The following is a 10,691-nucleotide window of genomic DNA, read 5'->3' as shown; positions in this document are numbered from 1 at the left end:
ATTTTTAGTCCATCCAGGATTATTCGATTTGCTACTTCCGCTTGCCCATTGTCTTGTGGGTGAGCCACAGAGGTGAACCGTAACTCAATTTCATTTTCTTCAAAATACTTCTTGAATTCCTCATTGTTGAATTGTGTTCCATTGTCAGTGACGAGGATACGGGGAATTCCATATCGGCACATAATGTTTTCCCACAGGAATTGTGCGACCTGCTTAGTTGTGATCTTGGCCAAGGGTTTGGCTTCGATCCACTTGGTGAAATAATCAATGGCTACAATCAGAAATTTCCTTTATGCCGTGGCCATGGGAAAAGGCCCCAAAATATCCATTCCCCATATAGCAAAAGGAATGGGCGAGTTGATAGAGGTCAGCATCTCGGGGGGTTGTCTAACAACAGGTGCATGCTTCTGACAACGGTCACATTTCTTCACATATTCTTTGGCATCAGCCATCATTTCTGGCCAATAAAAGCCTAAACGAGTTATCTTATGAGCCAAAGCCCTGCCCCCAAGTGTTATCCACAAATGCCTTCATGAACTTCTTTAAGAGCCAAGCGTGCCTCATCGGGCCTGAGACACCTTAAATAAGGAACCACGAAAGATCTTTTATACAGAATCCCATCTATTAAAGAGTACCTTAGTGCGCGAACAGTTAACTTCCGTGCTTTAGCTGCATCGCTTGGCAACCAACCGGTTTGAATGTGAGCCTTAATAGGATCAATCCACGACGTCCCCAGGCCTATAGGAGCCACAAGTTTAACATCTATGCTTCTAGTCTTCAAAATACGGAAGTACACACTTCCTGAACTTTCTTCTATCTCCGATGAAGCAAACTTTGATAATGCATCCGCCTTAGCATTTTCTTCCCTTGGAATGTGCTCAACATGGCACTCATTAAATTGGGTCATCACAGCCTTTACTAGGCGGACATACTTAGCCATCGTATCATCCCTTGCCTCAAATTCTCCCTTTACCTGAGATATGATCAGCTTCGAGTCTCCACGGACCTTTAAGTTTTTGACTCTAAGTGTCCCAGCTAGGACAAGACCAGCTATCAGGGCTTCATATTCTGCCTCATTGTTTGTGGTTGGGAAGTCTAGCTTTATAGCATACTCAACTAAGAATCCATCAGGGCTTTGCAATACCAATCCTGCTCCACTGGAGTTTCTTTTTGATGCTCCATCAAAATAGAGAAACCAATACTCTTTCTCCTTATCATCCTTCTCTCTATCCCCATTATCGACTCCTTTATCTTGTGGTATGGTATCTTCCTGCCCCCCGACTTCTTGGTTGGGTATGGTGCATTCCACCACGAAGTCAGCTAGTGCCTGGGCTTTTATTGCCGTTCGCGGCTTATACTTGAGATCGAACTCTCCCAACTCTATCGCCCACTTAATCAATCTCCCACTTGCCTTGGGACTGTGAATGATATTTCTCAGTGGCTGATTTGTTAGCACCTCAATCTGATGAGCCTGGAAGTAAGGACACAGTTTTCTCGAAGCCATTACCAAGGCTAGAGCAAATTTCTCAATAGTTGAATAATTCAATTCAGCACCATGCAGAATTTTGCTGACATAATATACGGGTTTCTGGACTTTCAGCTCCTCCTTAACCAACACTGCGCTCAAGGCGCTCTCTGAAACAGCCAAGTACAAGAATAAAATTTCATTCAAAGATGGCTTAGCCAACAACGGGGCCTGCGCCATATATTTCTTCAATTCTTCGAAAACCTTATGATTTTCCTCACTCCATACAAAGTCCTTAATATTTTTTAGTGACTTAAAGAATGATAGGCACTTGTCTCCTGACTTGGAGATGAATCGTCCCAGCGCAGCAACCCTTCCTGTGAGCTTCTGAACATCCTTGACAGTTTTTGGTGGTTCCATGTCCAGGATCGCCTTTATTTTATCGGGGTTAGCCTCAATTCCTCTCTTTGAGACCATCAATCCCAAGAATTTCCCAGATCCTACTCCGAAGGCACACTTCGTAGGATTCAACATCATCTTGTGGTACCTCAGGACCTCAAAAGTTTCCCTCAAATGGGTTATATGATCAGTTTTTACTAGACTCTTGACTAACATGTCATCAACATAGACTTCCATAGTCTTTCCAATAAGGTCCTTAAAAATTTTATTTACCAACCTTTGATAGGTGGCTCCTGCATTCTTAAGACCAAACGCCATAACAAGATAACAATAAACACCAAAGTCAGTGATGAATGATACCTTTGGAATGTCATCCTTATGCATTTTGATCTGGTTGTATCCGCTAAATCCATCCATGAAACTCAGCATCTCATGCCCAGCAGTGGCATCAATCAAAGTATCAATCCTTGGCAATGGAAAACAGTCTTTAGGGCATGCATCATTCAGGTCAGTGAAGTCTATACACATCCTCCACTTCCCATTAGCCTTCTTTACCATTACAGGGTTTGCCAACCATTCCGGAAATTGAATCTCCTCAATGAAACCAGCCTCTAAGAGCTTTTCTACTTCCTGTTTTATAGCCTCTTATCTTTCGGGGGCAAAATTTCTTTTCTTTTGTTTCACTGTCTTCCTGCTTGGATCCACGTTTAGCTTATGAGTAATCAGCCCCGGGTCTATGCCCGACATATCAGCTACTGACCAAGCAAACACATCACTATTTTCTTGCAAAAATTTCACCAACTTCCCTCTAAGGGGCTCCTCTAATGTGGCTCCAATAAAAGTCATCTTCTCAGGATTCTCGGGGTCTAAAGGAATCGAAACCAAGTCTTCTGCTGGCTTTCCTCTCTTCTCATCATTTTCTCGGACATCCATATCCTCAATAGGAAGAACCTGCCCCCCGACTCCATCTGCCCTCAAAGAGGCCAAATAACAACTTCTTGCCATTTTTTGATGCCCTCTTTCTTCTCCAATCCCATCTCGAGTCGGAAATTTCATAACTGAATGATAAGAAGAAGGGACTGCCTTAAAGGCATGTATCCCTGTTCTTCCCATGATAGCGTTGTAAGTCGAACTAGCCTTTACTACCACAAAGTCCAACATCTGTGTTGCTTGCCTTGGTTCCGTACCTATGGTGGTTGGCAACTTGATTAAACCTTCTACAGGACATTCTACTCCAGCAAATCCATATATCGGCATGTCAGTTGGTGTCAACTGGGAGTCATTATACCCCATCCTTAAAAAGGTGTCATGGAGCAAGATATCCACAGAAGCACCATTATCCACAAGGACCCTCTTAACCGGGCTATTTCCTATTATCGGTGTTATGACTAGCGGGTCGTCATGAGGAAACTTTACACCCTCTAGGTCAGAATCATCAAAAGCCAATGTTACTTCTGTCCTGGCCCTCTTCGGGGCTTCTCCTACAATATGCATAACCTCTCTAGTATATGCCTTTCTGGAATTTTTGGATAATCTGGCAGCAGTTGGACCTCTAAAGATCGTGTTTATCACAGGCCCTCGAGGTCGCGGCCCTCCAAAAATTGCATTTATAACTAGCCCTCTAGGTTGGGGATTCCGCCCCTGATCGTCTTGGTCCCTCCTACGATCTTCAAAGTTCTTCCTTCCATTATTATTTATGTCCCCTCCATCTCAGTATACTTATTCAATCTTCCTTTTCGAATTAAAAACAAAATTTCGTCTTTCAACTGCCTACACTCATCGGTGTCATGGCCAACATCCTTGTGAAACCTGCAATACTTGCTCTTATCTAGCTTGGCGGGACCAGCCTTCAAGGGCTTAGGCCAGCGAATATCTCTATCTTTCTCAATCTCCATCAAAATCTGACTTCTAGGAGCATTCAGCTTAGCGTATTCAGTGAACTTTTGCCCAGGTCCTCCCTTCTTGGGGGTTGAATCAGGGTTTTGTTCGGTTCTAGGATATTTGTCCTTTGCAATATATTCTAAATCAGTTTTCCGCTTCTTGCCTCCAGTGGGCTCATTACTTACTACGGTCTTCCTCATACTTTCTTCAACCTTGATATACTTCCCTGCCCTCTCTTGGAGCTGCAACATGCTTTCAGGGGGACGTTTGGCCAAGGACATCTTAAAAAACTCGTCCCTAGTTCCTTATTACAGTGCTATCATGGCTACCTTATCATCAAGGTCCAGGACTTTTAAAGCCTCCTTTGTGAAACGATTCAGGTAATCTCTCAAGGATTCCTTATCTCCCTGCACAAGACTCATAAGAGATGCTGAACTTTTCTCATGGACTCTTCCACTAATGAATTGCTTAAAAAAAGCCTGACTTAATTCTCTGAACGATCCAATAGAGTTTGGGGGCAAGCGACTGTACCATCTTTGAGCCATACCCGACAGGGTTTGAGGGAAGGCCCGACACTTTATTGCATCATTCAAGGGTTGCAGCAGCAGTGCATTAGAGAATGTCCTAACATGATTAGCGGGGTCTCCCGTGCCATCATAGGCTTTAATAGTGGGCATCTTGAATTTCCTTGAGATATGGGCATTCATTATCTCTTCTGTGAAGGGTGGAGTTGGATCATCAGGATCTCCAAGGGGAAGGAGATTGCTTGGATCAGTTCTTGGGATGACAGCCCTTCTTCGTACCGGACCATCCAGGTCTATGACAGGAGGAGGATTTCTCCCCCTAGGAGGTATCTGGGGTCTGGTGGCCTGGTGAGCCTCCAAATCATGCCTCAGCCTTTGGATCTCAGCCTCATGAGCCCTGATCCTTTCCTGCACTTCTTGGGGATTCACCCCTGGGGTGCTTTGAGGGCGTTGCCTTCCATCGGCCATTGGCTCTTTGCCAGGACGCCTCCTTCTCGGGGCCACTTCATAATCCGAAGATTCGGAGTCTCTCTCAGTGTAAGGACCAGAAAATTCCCGATCCTCGGGGATAGGAGCCAAACCTCGTATATAGGGGGGCGACTGCCCTCGTGCTTCACTTCGCCCAGCATATCCACTTCCTCCAACCTCAGGCTGAAGGGGCATCCCATAAGGGGGGTTAAAAGTAACAATAGTTGAATATTCATACCCGACGGGTCGAGAATTCACAGGTACATGTACTTGTTGAACTTGAGGATTCGTACCTTGAATAGTCGGGGGAGTTGTCCCTTATGGCTGAGGTTGAGTCGCCCCTATCTGGGCTTCCCCTTGAGTAGATGCATAAGTTGAATGGGGAGGAATCTCCACGGTTGACGAAATCACCTGGGTTATCCCTGATGGTGTTCCTTCCTCTAGAGCTCTAATTGTTCTCCGTGTTCTCGCCATGGTTGTTGTTGTGCCTGCCCACAGACGGCGCCAAATGTTATGGATAAAAAATTAAGGTTATTATTTGCTGTATTTATTACTAAGATTCGGGAGCTCAAGGCCTTTAATGGCTGCTCTCGTGTTTCGTAGCTTAATTCTGCCTTTACGAGATGCCTACGTATCTCTGTGAATTAGAGAATCAAGCCAAAAAACGTAGTTCTGATGTGTGGGGTGAGGCCCCTTATATAGATGTTGGGGTCCTTGAATTGGACTTGGTATAGAAGACTTGGCGGGCAAGTCTCATAATTAGAATGGACTTTGGAGTCCTAGATAGTAGGAAACTGATTCCTTATCCTTTTAGGTCCCCTTGAGGCTAATCTGTAAGGATTTATATCCTTATCGGGACTCTTCTCAATAGCTGATTTTTTCCTTATTAATTAATTACGAAATTAATTAATAATCAGGGTTTTTGGGCCTTCTTTGTTTCATCAGGCCTGATCTGGTCCATCAGGCCTGATCAGCATGTTAACCTTTCCGGTCTGAATGTCATATATCTTCTTATTGGGCCCAGCAGCCCATAACTTGAAATATTTAATTATACAATCAGGATTTATTTATCCCTATCAGATATCCAGACCTTGGTTATGCCTGAAGTAATTCTTCTAGAAGCTCCAACAACAACTCATCCATCAACAATACCTGTTACTGATGCTGCTCAAATTTCAGACTTCTCTTCTACACCTTCTCTGCATCTCGATGCTGATGATCAGAATATAGGTGAGCATCAGGATATGGTTATTGATCAGAACTTAGAACCAGATCAGCACTTAGAGGATGCTGAAGCCTCCATTGCTACTCACACTGTTGTTTTATTAGAAGATACTGATTCTGTAAGTTCTGATGCTGCAAATGCTGGAGATACTGGTGATGCTGCTCCAAATGTAGATGCTGATGAAGCAGGTCCTTCAGGACATGACCCTCAACAAACTATTCTTAAATCTGAACTTGTTAAAAAGTTTGTTACCAGAGAAGCACCAGTGCCTTGGAGTGAAACTCCGGCATGACAGGAGTGGACTAAGGAATGGAACTCAGTTTCCTGTGTTCCAAATGCAAAGCATCTTGCTGAGCACTTGACAAAAGCTGATGAAATGGTAATTTCTGATGATTTCAAAACCCAGCTTAGAGTCACTGCATTGAGTACTAAACATCTACAAGGTCTCCATTCAACTACTCATGCAGAGCTACACAAGATTCAGGGAGAATTCATCAAATAGGACCAAATTCAGAAAATTGACAAGAAAAAGTTCTTCCAACCTACCTTTGACAGGATTGCTTATATTGAGAAGACTCAAGAGAAACATCAAGCTCAGATTGATGATATTCTGAAAAATCAAGCTTCTCAGCAATCTCAACTTACTGAAATCCAAGCCTTAGTGGAATTGCTTATCTCTCTTCTCCTACCTGCTGATGCCAAAAAGGGGGAGAAAGTAATTAAGTCCAAATGCAAGACTGGCAAGACACTGAAAGGGAAGGATAATGAAAAGGATGATCAAGGAAACTCTGGAATGGGTAGAGGTCATAGTCAAGGTAGATGTTTCTCATCAAGAAAAGCTGAAATCACAAGTTACATGACAAGTTCTGATACTGGGAAAAGAATTAGTTCTGCTACTGGTAAAAGGATAAGTTCTGATGAACTTTTTGATCTTGATGAAGAAATGTCAAGACAGCTATTTCTTCGGGAAAATCCAGGAATGGACTTGGAGAGTTTAATGGAAGAAGAAGCCAGACTTAAATCAGAGAAAGTCACATCTAAATCTGAAGCTTCTGGTAAAAAGACACTTCCAAAACTCAAAGGCATTGTGATAAAAGAAAGGACAAATACTGAAGCAACATTGGCTAAATCACAACCGCAGATAGATCCAAGATCCAAGGGTAAAGAAAAGGTTGGTGAACCTATCATGGTTTATGTGCCTCCTGAGAATAAAGAAATCACTGATGAAAAGGATGATCTTGCTCTGACTTCAAGAAAAGTTCTTAAAACAACCTCTGACATGGCTTAAGTTGTTCAGAGTCAAGAGACTGTAAGTTCTGATATTTTGAAGAAGCAAGTTACCTCTGACACAGCTCAAGTTAACTTGATATCAGAAGATAGATCAAAGAAACTCCTACCAGGATTCACTAAAGCAAAACAGACTCAACCTTTGAAGACTGCTGCAAGTGGTTTTGAAGCAAGAGTAGTTACTGGAAAGGAAGCAAGAGATAAAACTGGATTGGGAAGTGCTGATGAAAGAAGAATACAGAACACTACCAATGATCCAACTTCCTTGAGTGAACCAGGTATTGGAGCAACTCCTGAGAGATTGAATCAACTGGAATCTGTACAAATGGTTTACCATACCTACTTGAAAGAACACATCTTGTTGTACTTCATGACAGATGGTAGGGTTTATCATATAAGGCAAAATGCCATTCCATTGAAGTATTTTGAAGAATTGGAGCATATACTATTCTTACTTCAAGTGGATGACAGATTGACCGGAAGTGCTGCAAACTATTTGAAGGATCAGATTCAGAGACGAAAAAGGCTTTATTCTGTTAAGTCTGACATCACATATGTTCCAAAGTACAGAGATCACAAGGGTGATATAGTTGAAATGAAGCCCAACACTGCTAAAAATATAACTACCTTTCTGGGTTACAGGGCTGTGGAATTCAATCTTGAGTCTGATAAAGCTTATTTGATCAGACTAGATCAGGATATAAGAAAAGCAAAGATTAATGATCTCAGGGCTGCAATTTTTCAAATTGGTGAAGATAATGCAGAGCTTAAAGATGCTAAAAGGAGGATGATTGATGAACTTAGATATGCTGAGAGATGTTTGTTGAAGAACTATCTCAGAACAACTCCTGACATCAGAGAAATCAGAAGATGAAGCCAAGTCAAGATCTACAACTGATTAAATTCTGATATTTGTACAGACTGCAGCTGTTATCACAAGTTAAATATTGGTAAAGCTTTAAGGACTGTAAGTTGTAGTTATCTAGTTTAATTCTCATGCATTTGTACTTAATGTTTTTGACATCATCAAATATCTGTTAAACTTGTATATTATGCTAATTTACAAGTTAGGGGAGATTGTTAGATATATTTGATAATGTCATGGCTAATATGATTTATGTTTAGTTTTCAGATCTTACTTAAACAGGATAAATCAGTATTTACTGGAAGTCAGGACTTAAGGATATCAGTACTTATATTATCAGGAGATAATCATCAGAAGATGGATATCAGAACTTAAGTGCTGAAGGACGTTCGGATAAGGACAGTAGCTGATTAAAGGAAAGAAGATCGAGATAAACATAAGAAGAGATATGCATGAAGACGGAATTCTATAAAGAATAGAATACTTGGAAGAAAAGATATTTGATTGATATATTTTAGGAAGCAGAATTATATTCCATATCAATTAGCGATTATCTTGTAACTGTGTAGTATATAAACACAAACATAGGGTTTACACTATAAGTGTTATCATATTCGAGAAGATTATTCGTAGTAACCCTAGCAGCTCTCATGATATTTGTTCATCACTGAGAGGTAACAGTTCCATACTGTAACAAAGTTTATTGTTTCAATAAAGTTTGTTTTCTGTTACTTGAGATATTAAAGTTCGATTTGATTATACTTTACACTGTATTCACCCCCTCTACAGTGTGTGTGACCTAACACAGAAGGCATTCGAGGAATTAAAGAGGTATATGGCCCAGGCCCCGTTGTTGGCCAAGCCAGCTCTGGACGAAGTTTTATACTTGTACTTGGCTGTTTCAGAGAATGCCTTGAGCGCTGTATTGGTTAAAGAGGAACTTAAAATCCAGAAACCCGTGTACTATTTTAGCAAAATTCTGCATGGAGCTGAGTTGAATTATTCAACTATTGAGAAGTTTGCTTTAGCCCTGGTAATGGCTTCAAGAAAGTTACGTCCTTACTTTCAGGCTCATAAGATTGAAGTACTAACAAATCAGCCCTTGAGAAATATTATTCATAGTCCCAAGGCTAGTGGGAGGCTGATCAAGTGGGCAATAGAGCTGGGAGAATTCCACATCAAGTATAAGCGACGAACGGAAATAAAAGCCCAGTCATTGGCTGACTTCATGGTGGAATGTACCATACCCAACCAAGAAGTCGGGGGGCAGGAAGATATCATACCTCAAGACAAGAAAGTTGATAAGGGGGACAAGGAGAAGGATGATAAGGAGAAGGAATATTAGGTTTTCTATTTTGATGGAGCATCAAAAACAAATTCAAGTGGAGCAGGGTTAGTTTTACAAAGCCCTGATGGGTTCTTGATTGAATATGCTATGAAGTTAGAATTCCCGACCACAAACAATGAGGCAGAATATGAAGCTCTGATAGCTGGCCTTGGCTTAGCAGGGACACTTAGAGTCAAGAATTTAAAGGTCTGTGGAGACTCGAAGCTGGTCATATCCCAGGTAAAGGGAGAGTTTGAGGCAATGGATGATACCATGGCTAAGTGTTCCTCCTAGTAAGGGCTGTGATGACCCAATTCGATGAATGCCATATTGAGCACATTCCAAGGGAGGAAAATGCTAAGGCGGATGCGTTATCAAAATTTGCTTCATCTGAGATAGAGGAAAGTTCAGGAAGTGTATACATCCGCGTTCTGAAAACACGGAGCATTGATGTTAAGCTTGTAGCTCCTATAGGTCTGGGGACATCATGGATAGATCCCATTAAGACCCATATTCAAACCGGTTGGTTGCCAAATGATGCTACTGAAGCACGAAAGTTGGCTATTCGAGCACTAAGATACTCCTTGATAGATGTGATTTTATATAAAAGATCTTATGTAGTTTCTTACTTAAGATGTCTCAGGCCCGATGAGGCACGCTTGGCTCTTGAAGAAGTGCATGAAGGTATCTGTGGGCAACTGTTATTTCTAGAGAACTAACAATGAGATTTACAGAAGGGGGGTTGAATGTAAATCTCAAAACTTTTTCAAGTTTTGAGCAGTTTATAAAGACTGTGTGTTCAAGATGAACAAGTGTGTGAATTGCTTTAAGCTGATACAGACAGATATATATTCAAACACAAATGTAAAGAACACAATAAACCTTTAAAAACTTTTCTGGTGGATTTGTTGTTCCACCAGAGATGGTATTTCAGAAATTCTGTGATCTAAGAATTTGATCACAGCTGCATCCTAGTACAAACTAGATAATTTTTCTCTCAAGATTTTTCTAAACAGCTCTGGAAAAATTCTTATCTAATTACTAGCTACTACTTGGTTTATATATTACCAAGTTTACAAGTGAAGACAAGGATATATAAAATAATAAAGTAAGATCTCCACTTGTTTCTTCTCCAGTTCACTCCAGTATTTTGTTGACTTAATGTCTCTTTATACTAGAGTAGAACGACTGCTTTTTCTGATGTTCCTGAAATTAGGCTGCCACATTTCAGTTATCTCTGATCACCCACG

Source organism: Apium graveolens, unplaced genomic scaffold (assembly GCF_009905375.1).
Source record: "Apium graveolens cultivar Ventura unplaced genomic scaffold, ASM990537v1 ctg5840, whole genome shotgun sequence".
NCBI lineage: Eukaryota > Viridiplantae > Streptophyta > Magnoliopsida > Apiales > Apiaceae > Apium > Apium graveolens.
The sequence above is the reverse complement of the archived record's forward strand: the minus strand, read 5'-3'. Positions refer to the sequence as shown.